At 52.5% G+C, this 19,167-nt stretch overlaps 1 long non-coding RNA gene across 1 annotated transcript; it reads right to left on the bottom strand.

Moving 5' to 3' along the window:
• Positions 1-815: 815 nt before the first annotated feature.
• On the bottom strand, positions 816-5,649 carry LOC140687225 (uncharacterized). The gene is made up of 2 exons (XR_012061399.1): positions 5,440-5,649; positions 816-1,232 (listed from the first exon to the last, which is right to left on the bottom strand). It is a non-coding gene; the product is annotated as an uncharacterized lncRNA (long non-coding RNA).
• Between the last annotated feature and the right edge of the window lie 13,518 nt (positions 5,650-19,167).

Genomic DNA, 19,167 nt, shown 5'->3' with positions numbered 1-19,167 from the left:
CCCCCATTCTGCTTGGGGTCACCTCCCCGAAAAGCCTCTTCTCTCGAGGTCTGCTTCTGGGGACTTGTAGCCTGAAGACAGTCTTCAAAAATCTACATAAACCTTCCTCCCACAAGCTCGGGGAAAGGGCCTCAAACACGTGAAGTCAGACAGCACTCTTGACAGCGGTGCCGCAGAGCAGAGGTAGGGGAGGCCTCAGAGCGAGGCGGGCAGGGAGGGGGGACAGAGGAAGGTGGGGAGGGCCAGCCAGGAGGCACGGAGACCCTCTGAGATTTAAGGGGACGGGCTGTTGACAGACGGAAAATAGGTCTGGGGACACTTAAATTTATTTTCAGGCAAACGGCTCTGCACAAACCCGAAGCTCCCCAAACAGATCCTAAGAAAACCTTCCAGAAGTCTTGAAAATCTGGTGACCATATTTTCCAAATCAAAAATTGGGAAGCTGTCTGCCAAAGAATGTTTTGTTTATGATTTGTGAATATATCTGCATGGAAAAAGACAGAGGGGACACTGGGAATTGATCCTGCTCCAGAAAGTCTGGGATTTGCGGTCACCATACCCAGGGGTCACCTGATTTAGTGTTTCTCAACAGACCGTATATGTTGTCACAGGGAGAGGGGAGTCCAGTCAGACGCAGACCTCAGAGAATGACTGAGGTTTTACAAGAGAGCTTATTCACGATGCTCTGACTTTATTCCCTTAAATGACACCATAAATGAAATAATTACGTGCTTATCTAAATATAAATGTTTATAACAAAAAAAAAAGATGCTTTATTTCTAAGGTGACGGGGAATCAGACCCTCACTGACAAGGTGCAGGTGATGAAAAGTTTATTCACTAATTTAGCTCCGACTTATTTATGGCTGAGGAACAGACGCCACGCAGGCGCTAGAGTGCACGCTAAACAGAACAAACCCTTCCTCCTCGTTAGCGTCACAGCGCGGAGACAGGCGCCACGCACGGTAAGTGAAGACATCATCACACGTTGCACAGGAGCTGAAGAGCATCAGAGGACCTCTGGGAATTTTTTTTTAATGAATGGAGATCTGGGGGCTCCGGAAACATCCAAGATGAAAAGTGAACTGACGGTGAGACTGGTGCTTCCTGCTGTGTGTCCTGACTTTCCCAAGAGGCAAGGGTACCTAGCACAGTGCCCGGTACGTGCAGAGTCATCGCAGTGATTCATTCCTTTCTTCCGCTCCCAGTTTATGGGTCTCTGATATGGAAGGTCTGGCATAAGATGAATCATCAGTTAGTGACACTACAGTTCCTGTCACTGCGGGATCCAGCTCTCATCAGGAAACGGAACCTGGAGGGGCGCCTCTGGGCGCTAACCCTTGGAGGGTGTCTGCTCTAGGGAGCAGAGCTGACTGACAGGTCCGCCCTCCGCACCCTTAGACCCACTGCCACAAATATACCGAGGTCACACCTTCCCCGCCAACGACTGAGCACAGCCAGGCTGCTGGAAGCAGCCCGACCCTGCCCAGCGCGGGGCTCCGCGTCAGGGAGACCTCGCCTGGTGACCCTCGGCTGCATTAGCTGGGACTGTCCCAGAACTGTAGTCTGCAGCCGGTCTCTCCTTCTTGCTGCTCTCAGGTTTCAGACACGTTACGGCGTGAGGGTCCCCCCACCTTCTCCTGTGCTCACCCCCCCCATGTCTAATTTCACAGGGAATTCTTCATTGATCTCCTGCATGTCTCACCTCTTATTCTTTCTTAGAAAACCAGACTGCACAGAACAGTAAAACACCATCAGCCCAGGAAACATAATTTGGTCAATATGGGTCCATCCTGGATGCCACTAAAAGCAGTTTTTCAAAATCTCTAAAGCACTTTATTATACAGGATCCTGTGTCTTTTTTTTTTTAAATTGAAGTAGAGTTGGTTTACAATATTGTGTTAATTTCTGGTGTGCAGCATAGTGACTCAGTTATACATAAGTGTATCATTGTCAGATTCTTTTTCATAATAGGCTGTTATGGGATATTGAACACAGTTCCCTGTGCTGCACAGTAGGACCTTGGGGTGTTTATCTATTTTATATATATTAATATCTGCAAATACTGAACTCCCAATTTATCCCTCCACCCCCTCTTTTATCCCTAGTAACTGTAAGTTTGTTTTCTATGTCTGTGAGTCTGTATCTGTTTTGTAAATAAATTTATTTGTGTCATTTTTTTAGATTCCACATATGAGTGATATCATATATTTTTCTTTCTTTCTGGCTTACTTCACTTAGTATGACATTCTCTAGGTCCATCCATGTTGCTGCAAATGGCATTATCTTATTCTTTTTTATAGCTGAGTAGTATTCCATTGTATAAATATACCACAACTTCTTTATCCAGTCATTTGTCAGTGGACATTTAGGTTGTCTCCATGTCTTGTCTATTGTATATAGTGCTGTCATGAACATTGGGGTGTGTGTATCTTTTTGAAATAAGGTTCCCTCTGGATATATGCCCAGGAGTGGGATTGCTGGGTCATAGGGTAAGTCTATTTTCAGTTTTTTAAGGAACCTCCATACTGTCCTCCACAGTGGCTGCATCAAACTACATTCCTACTAACAGTGCAGGAGGGTTCCCTTTTCTCCACACACTCTCCAGCATCTATTGTTTGTGGATTTTTTGATGGTGGCCATTCTGGCTGGTGTGAGGTGATACCTCACTGTAGTTTTGAGTTGCATGTGGACCCGGGAACACACAACATGACAATGAAGTGACCTATAAGATTGGCTGTAAGTAGAAGTCTCCCCCAGTTGGGGCCCTGAGGTCACCTATCTAAGCTATCCCTACTTGCCAGGGTCAATCAGCAGTGCCCACTCTACAACCACCATGTTGCCGGCATAGCCTCTGTCTCTCTTTTATACCCTGATGAGATACCAACCTGGTCATTTCTGTGCCTGGTCAAGAGGGTTGGAGACAAAACAGGAGGCAAGCAGCTGGCTGGCCTGGCACAGGAATAGGGTGAGAGGCTCATCCTCTTGCTGGTTCAGAGGCAGAGAGTTCATCGTGACTCAGCGTGTGTTTATTTTCTGGGCCCTGATGATTATTGTATCCAGCTTTGGAATATAAACTTGCCTCGATCCGATGGGTGGTGGAGCAGTAGCCATTTTAACTCTTTGGGGTCATGTAAAAGCTTTGTTATTTTCCAAACTGTGCCTCTCTATACTCAGCTCTTGGAAGAATATTGATCCTCTAGTTGCTCCTCATACTCATCAACACTTAGAATAGTCTGTCTTTTCCATTTTGGCCGCTCGTTTCAATTAGCCATGTAACCATTCTGGTTGATGTCTAGGGCTATCATATTCTGGTTTTAATTTGCATTTACTTGATGACGAATGATGCTGAGAATCTTTTCATGTGCTTATTGGCCATTTGGGGGTCTCTGTGAAGTGCCAGTGTGAGTCTCCTGACCCTTTCCCATTGGCTTGTCTGACTTTTCCTTGTTGATTTGCAGGCATTGTCCGATGTCTGCACGGCCATCGCCTCTCCCACTTTGTGGCTTGCCCTTTCCTTCTCATAGTGATATTTTTCAGTGAACAGAAGTTCTTAATTTTAATGTAGTCCAGTATATACATTTTTTCCTTTGTGCTTACAACTCTTTGTATCCTGTTAAGAAATCCTTGCTTATCTAAAAGTCATAACTCTACATTTATAGGTTGTGTATTTCTCTTTCTTTCAGTTCAATAAAACTTTTACATAAGCCAGGCTCACACAGGTTCACATTCTGGCTCCTTATAAAATATACCCTGGGAAGTAATTCTCATCTCCATTTGGCAGAGAAAACTGAGGCCGAGAGAGATTAAGTAACATGTCCATGGTCTCACAGCAGGTGGGTGGGAGATGGGAGTGAATCCAGTCTGGGTGCTTCTGGCCTCCACCCTAGCCTGGGCCCCCCGTCTCTTTACAGTGAGTGCAGGGAAGTCTTCCAGAGCTCTACTGTGCATCTGAGCACGGAGATCAACACATTGGCAGGTGCTGGGTGGAGCAGATTCGAGGATGACCAGGGCCAGACAAGTAAAAGCTCCCCTGGGACTCTTGCCCACACCCTCCCTAAAGTCTCACTCCTGCCACGAGGACCCGGCTCATCACGGAGGACCAGTGAGCAGGTGGCGAACCCGAGGGCTTTGCCAGGGCAGAGTGGTCCGAGAGAGGTCAAAAGTTCAGGGCCAAACTCTGGATGACTTTTAGTTACAACTGGACTCCATTTGGAAAGTTACTTTTCTTTTCTTCTGAAGTGAAACGCTTGGGGAAAACTGCTAAGTTTGAGTCTAGTGCATTCAAGACAGTTTCACTGATCCTTCTCCTCCAACTCTTGTTTATTAATCAAAACGTAAGGTCGCTGCAGAATACTAGGATCCTTGGACAGAAGGGTACTGATTCTTCCGAGGGAAATGCAGTGGTGGGAGTGGGGGGGACGGGCTCGGGGACCAGCAAGGAAAGGGGGAGGGAACAGGAGGAAGCTGGGGATCTGAAGTCAGGCACCGTGGCGTTGAATGGCTTGTCCCACCGCTTCTGAGAACCAATTGCTGTTAATAACATACTGGAAATTTTCTAAAATGGGTACAGCTCCACTAGCTCACTGGGTCCCGGTGAGGATTCAGTTGGGTGAGCCCCAGGACCCATCACGTTCTCCACTGGGTGCTCCACAGACAGCCCTTCGCTGGTTCTCCTTGTTCTCCACATATTTCTGTTTCTTTACGACGATGGCCCCTGGCCCCAACCCCGCTGGTCTGGGCCAGCAGGCACAGAACTCAACGTGGAGACAGGTGTCCTACGAATTTGCGGTCTTCAGCTTCTTGGGAGAATTTGGGATGGGAGGTTGCTTTGCAATCGGGGGCCTGGTGTCTTAGGTGAGTCGCTCCGCGGCCCTGAGGGAGACGTGGAGCCTGTAAGACAAGGCTGCTTGGTCCTAGTCCTCCCACCGCACAGCCGCTGCAGGAGTAGCACGGAACGGCACACACAGAACGCTTGTCGCGGCGGAACTCAGGGTCGCGAGCGCGACTTCCTTCTTTCCACAGGAGTGCTCACTAGGCATTCTTGTGGAGTGAATGCTTCTAAAAAGACTCTAGCTACAGGTGAGTTTTTTTTAATTGCAAAAAATTTTTAAAAAGTTATTTCACTGCACATTTGGCAAATCATCACACGCTATTATAATGGGTGTGTCTTCCAAAGTAGACGGCAGCGCTCAGCTGACAGTACGTGGTATGTGTGTGTAAACAGCCAAGGAAAAAGAACAACTGGAATTCTAAAAGATAACCTTCAAAAATTGGGTCACATTTCTTTAGAGGACTCCCGAAAGCAGAATGGAGAGAAGCAGTTAATTTAATATGTAATTTTGTTCACACAACAGTGCAGATTAATAACTTGGAACATGAATGCAAACCAAAAAACCACATCAGAAATTAAAAAAAAAAAAAGCAGCCTCAGACTTGCCTGCCCTCTAGGATGCCAGCACGCCGTGGGCTCCAGACCTACACAGAAGAGCGGGCAGCTTGGTCCAATGCGTTGGGTTTCAGCCACAAAGATGGCTTCATTCGCTGTTCACAGAAGTGCTGCACCGAGGTTCCCACGAGGAGCGGTCCTGCCCACGTGCCGCAGGCACGGGATGTGCTGCCCAGACGCCCCGCGCGGCGGGGGGCGTGGGCACGGAGTCGCCGGCCGTGGGCCCCTGCGGGCGCTGCCCCAGCCCCGGAGAGCAGCCTGGCCCGAGCTCCCGTGCTTCCCGGAGGGGCTGCCTTGTGACCGCATCAAAGAAGACACTGAACATCTGGCAGCTCCTGCCGATGGGTGGTGACGGGGGCCCCGTCGCGACTGCACGTCCGCTGGACTAGCCCCTCTGCCCGTGCCCACCCTCTCCCCTTTCCTGCCGCAGGTTTTGGTCCCTGGTAACACTCCGCTTCCCAAGCTCTGCGTTCATCCCCGCTCTCAGAAACCGGCTGCCTCCCCTGCTGCTCCCCCGGAGGGAGGCGGGCGCGCGGCTGTCCACGCGGGGGCGGGCTCAGCGGAACGACGGCAGCCGGCTGTCGGGCCTGTGGCTTCCACGAGCGCGCGTTCATCTCCGTCGCCCGCGGCTTCCTGCTAGGACGGCGGCACGGCCCCCCGCCCCCGGGGACGGGCTACGGTGACGGGCAGGAGAGGAGGGCGAGACCGATGCCGCAGCAGCGGCGGAGCCCCACGTGTGTCCGGCTCGGCCAAGGGAAGCAATGCCACGCGGGCTCCGGAGCGCGAGTCCGGGATGAAGGTTCGCTCTCCAGCCGCCCGCCGGGCCCGCCTCGTGCTGAAGGTGAGCGCGGCGTCGCTTCTCCCCAGGCACCATGGGCCAGGCTGCCGCTACCCAGCCGAGGCCGGGCCGGAAAAGCCGGCCCTCCCCCCCCCGTGCTGGGCCCTAGTTCCGTTCTGCTTCTGGGGGCGGGGCAGCCTCACAGCCAGGGCACTGAAAGCATTGCCTTTGTTGTTTTTGTTGAAAATAAAGGTTCGTAAGTAAGATTTAAGACACAAACAGAGGGTGTTGGCACAGACACCATTATTTGTCTGTCCAGCAGCCCTGCGCTCCTCCCGTCTTCTTGCTGATGTGACTTCAATGTGAGAGGGATGAGCTGGGAGTGTCCTAAACCTCCATCGTCCACTAAGCTGCCGTGAGGGGCCACTGAAGTCACTGAGAGGCCAACCAAACTAAACGTGCAGCTTTCACGCACACTAGCCGCCTTTCAGGGCTTGACTAACACACGTGGTCAGTGGCTGCCACAGCCAGCGTCCCAGACGGGCTGGTGCGACCGATCGTGTACCTTACTTTACTTGGTCTGTGCAAGATTTCCTAGGATGACTGACCGCAGGGCATCTAATTCTGCCCAGTGGCAGGTGAGAGACAGTCTTCTGGGTGGTGCTGGGAAATACCGCTTTCCTTGAAGAGCCAGATGTGTGGCAAGAGAGCACCCTTTGTTTCTTCTCTCGTTCCTCCCTGCCTGGGAAGCCGTCACGCGAGGTGAGGCCGTGGGCTCAGGTGCAGGGTGGATGCTGACGTGGGGGGGATGGGTCAGAGTCGAAGACTGGCATCTGGACCCCCCGGCGTCATCTGGAGCTGAAGTCTCAGTGTCCCCAGGACTGAGGCTTAGTTTTTTGGGTTTTCTCTTACTTGCAGCTTAAAACATTCCTCACCGAAGTAAGAAGTTTGGAGAAAAAAGACCAGAAGAGAAAGAAATGTATTCATAATCCTCCTGGCCCCTCCCCTTCTTCCCTGTGCACACACCGTCACACGCCAAAGATCGTGTGCTGCAACTGTCTCTGTTATTCTGAAATGTGTTCTTTCCTCTTCACACTGAAGCAACTGTGTTCACTGAAGAAAAACCGAAGAACGTAAGCAAGTGCAGAGAAGGCGAAACACCCCATGACTCAGCAGGAGGGAGGCCCAGGCTTAGCAGAGCAAGCCTTATCGTTGCAATTTTCCGTACATTTGATGTGCTTTGTACCCTGACTTTTAAGAGCCACTAACATGGGAAGTCTGCCATCCTGGGCTGAAGAAGACGGTCCCCCACGTGGCTTAGCTGCCTTATTACCAGGTAAGAGCCTGCCAGGTGTGGGTGGTAGGGATGCAGAAATCATGGCTCCTTTCCTTCGTGATGAAAATGAACATTGGCCTCTTTATAAAACTCTGTAAAACTGTGATTAAAATCTATCCTCTAGACTCAGAGCGCTTTGAGGAGTCAGACACAGCTTTGAGTTACTGCAGTCCTGAACGAGGGAGTGTTCTGTTTTCCCTGCTGTGGTTGCCTTACGATTAACCTTCCTTCCCCCAGGTTGCTTTCTTATTACAGTTCACATGCTGTATTAAAAACCCTGGAACCAGCAACCCGGCCAGAAGTCACACGGACATGCTCTTCCCATTTAGAGTTTTCTCAAAAAAAACCAAAAAAACAGCCAGGACTATGGCTGTTTTGTCCATCGCTGCAGCCCCAGGGCCTGCCCAGCACAGGGCCTGGGGCACAGCAGGGACCGGACAGCGACCCCCTGGCGGGCGGGCCCTGAGAATGAACAGGCACGTCGCCGCTTGATTACGTTGCTTTCGGTGATCGAGGGTGAATTTCCTTGATTAAGGATGGGGCTTTGAGGAGGGTTTTCCTAATTTTCTTTAAGACAGTAGAGGAATGACGTAAAAACAAAATCCAACAAACGAAATAATATTTGGGGACAATGGTTTGCAAACATTTCTAAACTGCTGTGGGTTGAGGAGACACTTTCATAAAATCTTGGTCAATGTCTGGCGATGTGAGGAAAAGGAAATCCTTTTCTTTCAAGTATTTGCTACTAATCTTTCTTCTCTATGGCCTCCTTTCATGGTCAGAAGTCATTTGAATTTTTCTTCATTTTCCTAGCAATAATTCCTTATTTTGTGCTGTGAATTATGTGAGTAATAGCTCCCGGCTTCGTAGGCGGCACTGTGTTGTTGGCTCTGCGGCTTGGGGTGGGGAGAGGCTGTCCCCACATTCCCGCCCTCCTCTGCCGGGGCTCCACTTAGCTGACATCACCCAGGGGTCACGGGGGTGGGGGTGGGGGTGGGGGTGAGGTTTGGAAGAAGCCACTGCCCAGAAGGCGCAGTGAGGCAGGCCGAATCCTACAGGGACAGCACGGAGCCCACGCCGTTTGAAAAACAATAGCTCAATGTAGGAAACAAAAGAGATGCCATTTTTGGTTTTTTTGAGTGACTAAAATGCTTCCAACTGTCCTGAGGGCTCCCAAGTCCAAGGGAGCCTTGAATAAAGACACTGGCCTCAGACTGGCCCTGTTGGCTCGTGTCTGCCCTGGCTGGAGACAGCCCCCCACGTTCCGCCCCCTGATTTTGCTGAGAACGAGAAGCCTCACTTCTGATGTCCTGGGCTGGGTTCCTGGGGAACAGAGCGAGAGGCAGAGCAGAGCCCGCGGAAGGCTTGGGGGAGCGGCCTCGGGGGGCACACCCGGCTGGGCGCCGTGAGGCTGGGCGCCGTGAGGCTGCGGCCGGGCCCCAGCCCTCCCCCCGGGAGCGGAGCCCAGTGCAAAATGAACACGCGGGGCCTCCGGTTCAAAAAGCAGGAAGAAGGAGCTTTGAGGGCACGAGAATATGCAGCGTTTTCTTTCTTCTGTCGTCTCTCCAATTGTCATGGTGATTTTTATTTTCTATTGAAGTAAAGAAAAATAAAAATGAAACCACTGGCACCAATTTTACTGTATTAAGCACTTTGGTTCTACCTCATTTTGTTTTTCAGTCGCAGGGGAGTTGGTTTGCGGTGTGTCAGTCTCTGGTGCGCAGCGCGGTGATGCAGCCGCACACATGCACACATATATTCCTTCTCACACCCTTTTTCGTTATGGGCCATTACAAGACACACTGACTGCAGCTCCCTGTGCTGCACAGCAGGACCTTGCTGTTTATCTCTTTTACAGACAGCAGTGCGTGTCTGCAAATCCCAACCTCCCAATTCACCCTTCCCCACCCCCTTTCCCCTCTGGTCACCGCAAGTTTGTTTTCTATGTCTGACCCGCTGCCAGTGTTAACCGCAAACTTAGGAGCATTTTACGTGGATGGAGAATCACCAGTGCACACTCGTTGCACTCTGCAGCTCACACACACGTGTGCATTTTGTTCTTATCAAAACCAAGTCCGTTGATTTAATGGCACTTCTTCGTACGCGCACGCTCTGCTAACCCTCTGGGGGTGGCTGGTCATACAGGGAAGACGTACGAGCAGGAACACAGCAGGGTTCACGCTCACTCCAAAGCCCCTGCTGGCTCCCTGTGCAGAAGCAGCCTGCGTGCGGGGGCCGCCAGCACACCCGCGTTGAGCGCTCCTTCGCCTCCAGCCCTGCTGAGCTCCTGGCCACCCCGGTCCCCTGGAGGGCCCTCGTGCCCTCACGGCGCTGAGAACGCTCCAGGCAAACTGGGTGACATTCCGCACGGAAGGAGGACGTCCACGTGACGCACATCCCCTCTGCTCACGTGCACGCAACGTTGCCCCCACAGGCCTCACTGCGAAACACACGTTCAAAGACAAGATTGTCAAGGCTTTCAAGATGGAGACAGCCGAGCGCTCAGCCAAGGGCAGGTCCTTCTGAGCACGGGGCTCAGGTCTCAAGCCCAGGAGGGCGGCCCTACCCGGGGAGCTGGAGAGCTCAGCTGGCCCCTCGGAGGGGGTGGGCTCTGAATGTCCACATCGACCCCTCATCGTGGGCCAGCCCCGGGGAGGCACAGCGTCTGACAAGGCAGCCCTGGAGCATGGCGTGCAGCCACCGTGAGCTGTCAACCAGTCCATATTCCCAGGAGCTGGGGTGGGTATGGGGGCCTGGAGAGGGGACTGTGGACACCCCACCACACCGTCACTGCATCAAGGTCCGGGTGCAAAACAGCAGTGCCCTCCATCTTGACAAGGTCTTATAAGGGATAACCAAGACAGGGTGCTTTAGCCCCGTGATTTTAATACTTTCATTACGGTATCAGCCAGGGTGGCCATTGTCTGAACCCAGATTCTCCATTGTTTTTGCTTTTCTCCCCTGAAGCATTTGATCCCAGGGGCCCAAAAGCTCCCCCAGTAGCTCCACTGGGCGCCCGCAGGTGAGCCTCACGCACGCAGCACGCACCTGTGCACGGCTGCCTCCCAGACCTGGGCTCCTCCTCATCCGCACTCTAACAGGCCCGAACTTGCTTCTGTGTCTTTGAAATTCTTGTGTAGGAGCTGGTGGCTCAGTCTCTTGTTGAGCTAAGTCTTAAAGGTGATAAAGAAGATCTCTGGAATTTTCTGGATGTGATGAAGCACTTCAGGTGTGGGAAAAGGTCTAACTTTCTTCTGGGGGTGAAATTTACTCACTCGTTAATTGAGCAAATATCTATTGAGCTAGTGTTTACCAGACAGTGTAGACCACGGGAAGGGTCTCTGCTTCACAGCGTTTCTGGTCCAGGGAGGGAAATGGATGATCCGTAACTAAGTAAGTCACTCAAATATTAACCTGTAATTACAGCGGCAAAGCGCTAGGAAGACGGGGACCGTGACAGGCAGTGACTGGGGTGGGGCTACTTTAATAGCTCCCACCTCTTGCATCACTGCATTACGGAGCGATCGCCCTCTTGGAGATAGGGAGAAAAGACTGGGCAAGCTTTTTGTACTTTTAAATTTGCACCCACCAAATCTGATTTACCGTCGGTTGAGGGCTGCTCCCACGGGGAACTCCCTGCCCATCCAAACTGCCCAGGGAGGGGCTGGGCATGTCCTGAAGCCAGAGGAGGCCCTCAGAGGAGGATGTGGGTGCTGTCAGTGGGGTGGTCGGCACTCCTGGGACCCCAGGGCCACGGGACCGTGGCTGCAGCACTGAAGGCCAGCCAACGCACATAGCATGGAGCCTGCCCTCTGGGACACACTCGATCGTGACCTTGCAGTTGGTACTTGCCAATCATGTTTCTACACACACACACCTTACTTCACAACCTATATTTAAACTGCTTTCTAGTACTTGTTGAAAATATTCTTTTCAATCCCCTGAACTGGTCCTTTCCACAATAGGTGCTCACTGGAGTGACCAAATCACTTCTTTTTTTTTTTTTTTTTTTTGGTTCTGGCTATTTTTAAAGTCAATTTCATTGAAACATTTCCCCCATTTTTCGTACTTGACCATCACCCAGTACCTTGACCGTACTGTTTAGAAAAGATAACTGGGAAGAAAGAAGCCTAAAAAAAATGTGACATCAGCTGCTCATTTCAGGGAGCAGGACGAGGCAGAGCAAGGACAAGGCTGTCTTAACGTTTGCCGCCAAGCTTTGGTGTTAATGCTGCTTTTTAAAGGGACGTTTTCATAGGATTTAAAAAAATCTCCAAAGTAGAGACAAGGCGTGCCCATCACATGTGGGGTCCTCTTTAGAGCGATGGTCTAGAAGTAGCTGAGCGGGGCATCCCCGTCCCAAACCGTCTGGAACGTTCGTCTCACTGCGCCTTGAGCGTCCTCTTTAAGAGCGGACAGGCGAGCATAAGTGCCTTCAGAAATTTCAGAGTTTTGGCTGCATTTATTTTTTTTTAAATTCTTTTTACATAAAATCAGGATGGCTGATTCTACTTTTAGGCCTTGGTTGGCTGCCCAAATACATCCTTCAAAATTAGACCCATTTCTTGAATAGGTCTGGAGCAGCGTCAAAAAGGCATCTGAAGCCAAGGCTGGTGTGTTTTTGAAGCTTTACACAGAAGAGATCTCTAAGGGGTTCTGCTATGTGGAGGCAATATTTCTGCGGAGGAAACTTGTATCCAGGCTGCCATTTTCCATCCTGGGTTTTCTACCTGCTGTGATGTGGGACGGCCGCGATATGAAACCCTGCACGTCAGGGTTATAACACAGCTTTACTGGCCTCCGAGGGCTGGTTCTGCACAGCCATTGTTCACGGGGGCCAGATGATCTAAAGAGATCGTGGAAACCTGGCACCTCACTGCTTTTCTGGCTGACACCACCAAAGAAAATTAATTGTTATTGTTTTTGGACACTCTCACCCAGCACGCAAAATAGTAATATCAGCAATCATTATTATTATTATTTTTTTGGCAGCGGCTGGGGAAGAGGGGGGTGAGGAACACTGTGGTTTTACTGTAGCTGCCCCAAATGGCCAGATTCGGGGCAACCAAAGGGTGTTACATTCCTCTGGCTGAGAATCTTATAAATGTGTAAAGCAAGAGGGCTGCAGTAATTTGCCTGAGGTGATGAGATGCAATGATCTAGAGCCTCCTGTCCGATTCTGCGGGGCTTGAGTTTCTGGTAACTCCTTGTCCCACGGTTGGCTTTCCTATTGGCCTGTGAGAGCACGGTGTTGGGTCAACCCAAATCCTAGCGTCCACCACGCTGCGATTCCTGCAGTGTGACGCACCCCAGTCTCACACGCCTGCGGCTGACTGCCCCGTCATGGGGCTCTGCCTTCACGTGGCCAGCCATGGAATTGGGTCTCTTTTTTGCCTCAAATTTGTAGCGGTAATTCCACATCCTCCAAGAAGTCCCTTAGGGTGGCCCCTCCGTTCTTCACAGCAGCCCAGCCCCTGCCCTAGGCTTGCCTTTCAATGCTCTCTGACTTGTTTCTCTGTGTGTTTTGTCTGCTTGCTTCTTCCGTTCACTGCGTGGGCACAGCCCCAGGCCTAGTCTTCCAGCAGCGCATGCGAGGGGCTGGTGCAGGGCTTGCGGCCCAGCGGACACAAAAGAAGTTCCTGGGGACAGTGTTAGCCAGGGAGAGCGGGGCCTCTTGTCTCCCGACTCCACCCACTGGAGGCTGATGCTTCCAGAGTGGGGTTAACTCTCGTCATAACATAAACACCAGGGCCCCTGGGAGCCGAGTCTGGGTGGATGTGTGTCATCTTTGGTTGTGATGGCCCCCGTGTTTCTGCTTCCTAACAATGCTCTGGGTTAGTTCCTTCTGGAGAATTGCCTTCTTCCGCGGTGGGGCGTCTCGGAGTGGAGGAGAACGCAGGCCACCTCCTCCCACCCTGTGGAAACCCATGGGCCCCTGAAGCCCCTTCTGCATTCTTTTCTTCCCACTGCCTTAGAACAAAGCAAGAAGCCGGCCGAGAACCTGCCCGGAGCCGAACTCCCGCTTCCGGCATGCCGCCCCTGAGGGAGGCACGGGGAACCGTGCTGGGGCTTGCTCATCGAACAATCACGGAGACGCGGGGGACCTGCTGCCCCCGCTGCCTCCGTGCCAGAGTGTCCCGGGGGCCTGTCCGGGGCTTTGTTTTGTTTCTGTTCAATTCTCTAGTCTTCCATCCAGGCTGCGAGCTACATGGTGTCCCTCCACCAAATTTGGGCTCTTCTCGTGGACTGAAATTAGACGTGACGGCCTTTTGTTATTTGCAACCAAAGATCCCCAGCGTACACTTTCCTCTATCACTGATTTGCTAAGTAACAGACAGGAGTCTCAAAACTGGCCAAGGTCCGAGGTTTCCCTTGAGAGGAGTTCACTCGGCAGAGATACCGCAGCAGCAGAGCAAGTGCGTCAGCCCCGGGCTACCTCTGTCTGAGCCCATCCGAAGCGTCTCCACTGCATTTGAGGATCCGATCCCTTTGGGGAAAAGCATTCAGTTTTTAAAAGTCAGATTCAACAATGAGTTTTTGGTCTGCCTTCCTCTTGGAGTGCAGGTCTAGACCCAAGGAAGCGTCCGATCATCAGTTGCACAGATGTGAGGAGAGAGGAGTGACAGGCTTAAACGGAAAGAGTCCAGATGCGATCGGAGCCGCCGTCTCAGGGAGAGGGGCCGCAGCGGGGCCACGAGGACTCGTGGGAGAGACCATGAAGGACTGGGAGACGTTTGGACCTGCCTCTCCTCACACAACGGGCAGACTGAAGGGATCCTCCAAGAAGCCGGAGCCCTTCCTTTCCAGGCGGGAGCCCGCGGTGGGTCTAGTCTACGGCCTTCAGAATCGCACCACGTGTCTTCGTGATCAGCCAGGGCAGAGGCCCTGCTTCCCCTCTGGTCCTCTTGGCGGAGGGCACACAAACACACTGAGGAAACCACAAAGCTGCATAGCCTTTGTGACCGGAAAGGTATCTGCTCACGTAGTTTCTGAAAATCCCCTGAGTGAGAACCAGGGCTGAGGCGTCCGAGGAGACATGGCGGGAAAGCATGGCAGCGCCTGAGGCCAGCAGGCCGGACGGGTCCCCTGGGGGACGTCAGGGGCAGTCAGCACGTGGCCGTGGACAGACCAGCCGATGCTGGGACAAATGGCAAAGCTGCGTCACCACATCATCTCCACAGACCAGCTGGGAAAGCGCCACCCTCCTCCGATTAAGTTTGTAACTTACAGGGGAGCTAGAGGAAGGAGGAAGCTGCACCCGAAGGCCTGGCTAATTCAGTTCAAGGACTGAAATGTTTGGGTGAAAGTAAAGCCGCCACAGCGAAATCTGACACCGGGAGATCCCCTTCCCCGAGACGCACTTGTATTGCTGTCTCTCACCCGAAAACTGGGGACAGTTCTCAATTGATGAGTTGGCTGGGTTCCTGTTCAGATCTGGGTTTTAAAACTTCCCTCAGCAGCTCTTTTGAACAGGGGGGTGGGGGGGGACCACGTTTTGAACTGTGCAAATAATTGACCTAAACTGAGATAAACCGAAGACAGATCGTAGACAAATGGGGACAACGAACGTGTTGGTAAGAGTTTGAGTTGATGCTCTAGGAGCCCGAGCCGCGACGGCCCCACCGCGCACGGTAGCCGATGGCCCCCAAAGCGCGCCTTTGTCAGCACCCAGCAGCTGCTCCTGGCGCTCGTGCGTCAGGGGCCGGGGGTGGAGACGGGGGGCTCGGGCGCGGTGGGTCTGAGTAACTCGCCCCTTGATAGGAGACAGCAGCGCTCTTCGGGCTCTTTGGCAGGCTCCTTGGACACAGGGGTCCCGGTTCAGAGACGGAAACTCAAGAAGCAGCATGACCGAGGAGCTGCCTGACGCAAGGAAGCAGGTCGCTTGCTGGTGTCCTGTCGGCCTCCTCGCCTCCCGCCCCGGGTGCGGGGCTGGATGCCGGCCCGGCTCGCAGGGCTGCTCAGGGGCTTGTTTCGAGCACGTCCCCCGAGCCTGTGTCCAGAGGTCTCTTCCTTCCACCGCGGAGCGCACACGCCTTCCCTTTGCTCTTTTCCCGACCCCCGTTTCCTTCCCAGGCTTCCTTGCTCTGCTCGGGGGGGTGGTCCCTGCCGGGGGTGGACTGTCGCTTTTGCAGATGCAGGGGGAGGCCCCACCCAGCTGGATCTGAACAGTCACCGTGGAAACAGCACCTCCAGCCTAGGCGCTGGGCGGCGGCCGGGCGGAGACCTGGCACGAGGAGGGTGTCGCCGGATGAGGGAGGCGGTGGCGGAGGTTCAGGGCGGGGTCGGGACCCACAGAGCGCGGGCAGCCTGCCTCTCAGAAACCCCACTGCGGCGGCGATGCGACAGCACCTGCAGGTCCCCGCTGTAAACACTCTGACGGCGGCACCGGGGCCCCTTTCGCGCTGCCGGCATTTAGCACCAGCTCAGGAAGTTCCTGACTGCTTAGCCACCGGCCCTCCCGAGCTCGCAGGAAACAGCTCCGCTGAGTCCACACCCAGGTGCTCGGGGACCCAACTTTGCTCAAAGCGCAGCACCAAGACTCTGGGGACAGTAAGGGCGCCAGATCTAAGATGAATGAAACGTGAAAAACGAAATTCAGACTCCTACCTGCCATGGAAACGAGAGGACCGTGCCGCTTTCCGGGGTGATGGGAGAAGTCTGTGAAGCAGGGACAGATTAGGGCTAGACAGACGGGCCCAATGTCCAGGGGAGGACCGGACGGCGAAGGCTGGGTCACCGACTGTGCGCCCTGCACAGCCCTGAGCCCAGCACTTGTACTGATTGATCTGATCCCCAACCACTGACGCTGTCACCGTCACCCCCATTTTAGGAGGGAAGGGTCTGTGCTGCGGGGTGGGGGGTGACTTGGGAGCCTGGAAGTTACACCCCTCCGCCCTGCACCCCCTTCTTTGGGCTGGAGATGGCCCACCCAAGTTTCAGAAGCCAGCACTGGTCCCCCTCCAGAAGTGCCCACTGACTGCCTCAGACGGGAGTGTGTACCCTCCACGTAGTCCCTGCTGCGTGAAGGGGCCTCGTGAAGGAAAGGGTGCGGGCCAGAGAAATAGCCCGGATGGGATCTGGCCTCTGGCTCCCTACGCTGTTCTGTGGGGAGAAACCCCAGGGCTTCGTGCCGCTCTCATTCCTTTGCCTCCGTTCGGGGACATCTCAGTGTGAGTCTCCGACTAAGCACACGGGGTGAGTGGTGGGTTCGAAGCCCAGGGGAGCCGTGCCTGGCCCCCAGTTTTGCAAGTGAGTTCTCAGCAAGGCAATGCCTTTGGAGCAGCTCAGAAAACAACAGTCTGGAGGAAAGTAGATGTAGGGATGGAGCCTCGCAGAAACCAAAACCAAATGGTCAGCAATTTGAAAACAAAAACAAAACTCTAAAGCCCCAACTCGAACAACAACCCCCAGCACCATGATGTAAAATAAAATTTAAGAGCTGATCTGTTTATCGGCATGCAGATGCAATGTTTGCACCCGGCACGTCCTTCCCCTGCGGATTTCCAGTCACACACATCTGAGGAGCGCTTTGGAGAGAGAAGGTACTGCGGGTGAGCAGGCTAGTGGGATGGGCCTTTGAGGTGCACGTAAGCGGGGTGGGGACAGAGGGACAGGGTCCGCCAGGAGGAGCGGGTGTTCGGGGCGGGGAGGGAAACCCCCATGCACTTTCTCACAGGTGATCGAGTGTTCACTGGAGACACAGACTCCTATGCGCCGAGAGGCAGAAAGATGGAGCTGCTGTTCTCTGTTAATATCTGTGCAAAATGTGTGCATTGCTGAACAAACGTGGACGATCAATTTCCCAAAAAGAGCACAGAGCTGGGAGGGGAGGCTGCGGGTGTGTCTGGGGATAGATAATGGCTTGTTAACACTTTTCCTGCTATTGTCTATGTTTAACCGTCACTTTTCTGTTTTCATTGTCTCTCAGTTAGTTTTCACTCTTCAACCTATAGAACGCAACTTAAAAAAAAGCTCACCTAATGTTAATATTCAGACCAATGAAAATGAGCTTAAAAAATGATGTGGCAGAATGCAGAGGACAGGTCACTGGTTCCTAACCCTGAATTTAAACTCACCTGCTTTAAAGTGTCTTTGGCTTGGCCACTTTCAAATAACTTTCTCTGCCTGCTTTGGCCTCTCTATCGTTTCCAAAATAGCATAAAAAAGTTTTCTCATTGTATTTCAAAACGAAAAATGTTCCGTCTACATCTGGAAATACTAAAAAATGTGCTTTCTTACAGTATTTTTTTTTTTTTACTAGGTATGGACAAGGTTCTGACCCCTATTATTGGAACTCAAATCCAGATGGAGCTTGGTAAGGTTCTAATCATACGAGGGGTATTCTTTTTTGAAGATTTGTACATCTTTAGGGGAATTTCTACTTTAAAGAAGTTATCATTTGTGGGAGGTCCGCTATGAAGATTTTAAATAGTTGGGGTGAATTTCTCTTTCTTTGAAGATGTCTGTAATTCAGTGAAAACATTTGCCAACTGAGATGGTCACATTTCCTTACTGCAAAAATCTCTCCTTCGAAAACGGACCAGATCCCTGTTTTAGTGTGTTGGCTGTAAGCAGGCTTACAGGGTTTTTTCTTTGTTTCTTTTCTTCCCTAATGTTGGAAACACTGAAAAGAACATTCTTGTGTTTCAGTGAAAGTAAGATTCAGCGAGGTACAGGGGAACAACCAAGACAGCCGAGTAATAAGCATGTAAGCTAATATCGTCGAGTCCAAGACTGAACAGCGATGGTCAAAGACAAGTCTGTTTCTACGTGCGGCATTTCTTTCTTGCAACTTCTTGTGTCTTCACGGAAGGCTTACTGTCTGGAGAAACGCTTCGCTAACGGCTCAAGTCAGTACAGTTTAGGAGGTGACTGACCTGTAGGGGAGCTAATGACTGCCAACAGCATCGTTTCTTCCCAGGCCGTAGCTGACAGTCCCCCTCCTTCCTGCCCCCAACAAGCGTGAAATCTGCACAAGCCCCACAGCCTGGATGGAGGCGAGGATGAGAGCAAGCTCAGCTCCAGGGATTCTCAGCCCCAAGCCACTGGCTCGCTGGTAATCGGGCCCCTCCAGGCTCTGCATTTACACCACTCCAAGGTGCCTGACCTGGTGACCTAGAACCTTGGCTCCTCTTTGATATTTTGCTACAAATGTTGGTGCTGTAACTACACGTGTTACAAGAGTCCTGGAGTCTGTTACTCATTCAAAAATGTTCATTAAGCAGCTGCAATGTGCTAGACACAGTTCTAGGTGCTTGGACTCCACCCCAGAGAAGACAAAGCGTCTGCCCTGGGCAACCTGACTGTCAAGTGGGAGACCTGAGCCCGCAGCAGGTTGGCAAACGCCCTGGGTCCCCCCCTCCTTTGCGCTTCTTCCCCTTGGCCACCCTCGACTGCAGCTGTCGCTGGGCAGACAGTCCAGGCGCGCACGCCTCCTCCACCAGGACGCACGCCCGGGAGCACTTGCAGACGTTCCGCTCTTCCCAGAGGAGGCTGCTCTCTCCGGGACAGGCCAAGGTGCCTGGCGGAGGCTGAGTTTTAGTCTTTGTTTTCTTGATAAGTGGTTATTTCCAAGCCCCTGGTGTTGGTATCTAAGGAAAGTCAC

This window comes from Vicugna pacos, chromosome 19, assembly GCF_048564905.1.
Source record: "Vicugna pacos chromosome 19, VicPac4, whole genome shotgun sequence".
Taxonomy (NCBI): Eukaryota; Metazoa; Chordata; class Mammalia; order Artiodactyla; family Camelidae; genus Vicugna; species Vicugna pacos.
Note: the sequence above shows the minus strand (reverse complement) of the source record. Positions and strands in the feature narration are given on the sequence as shown.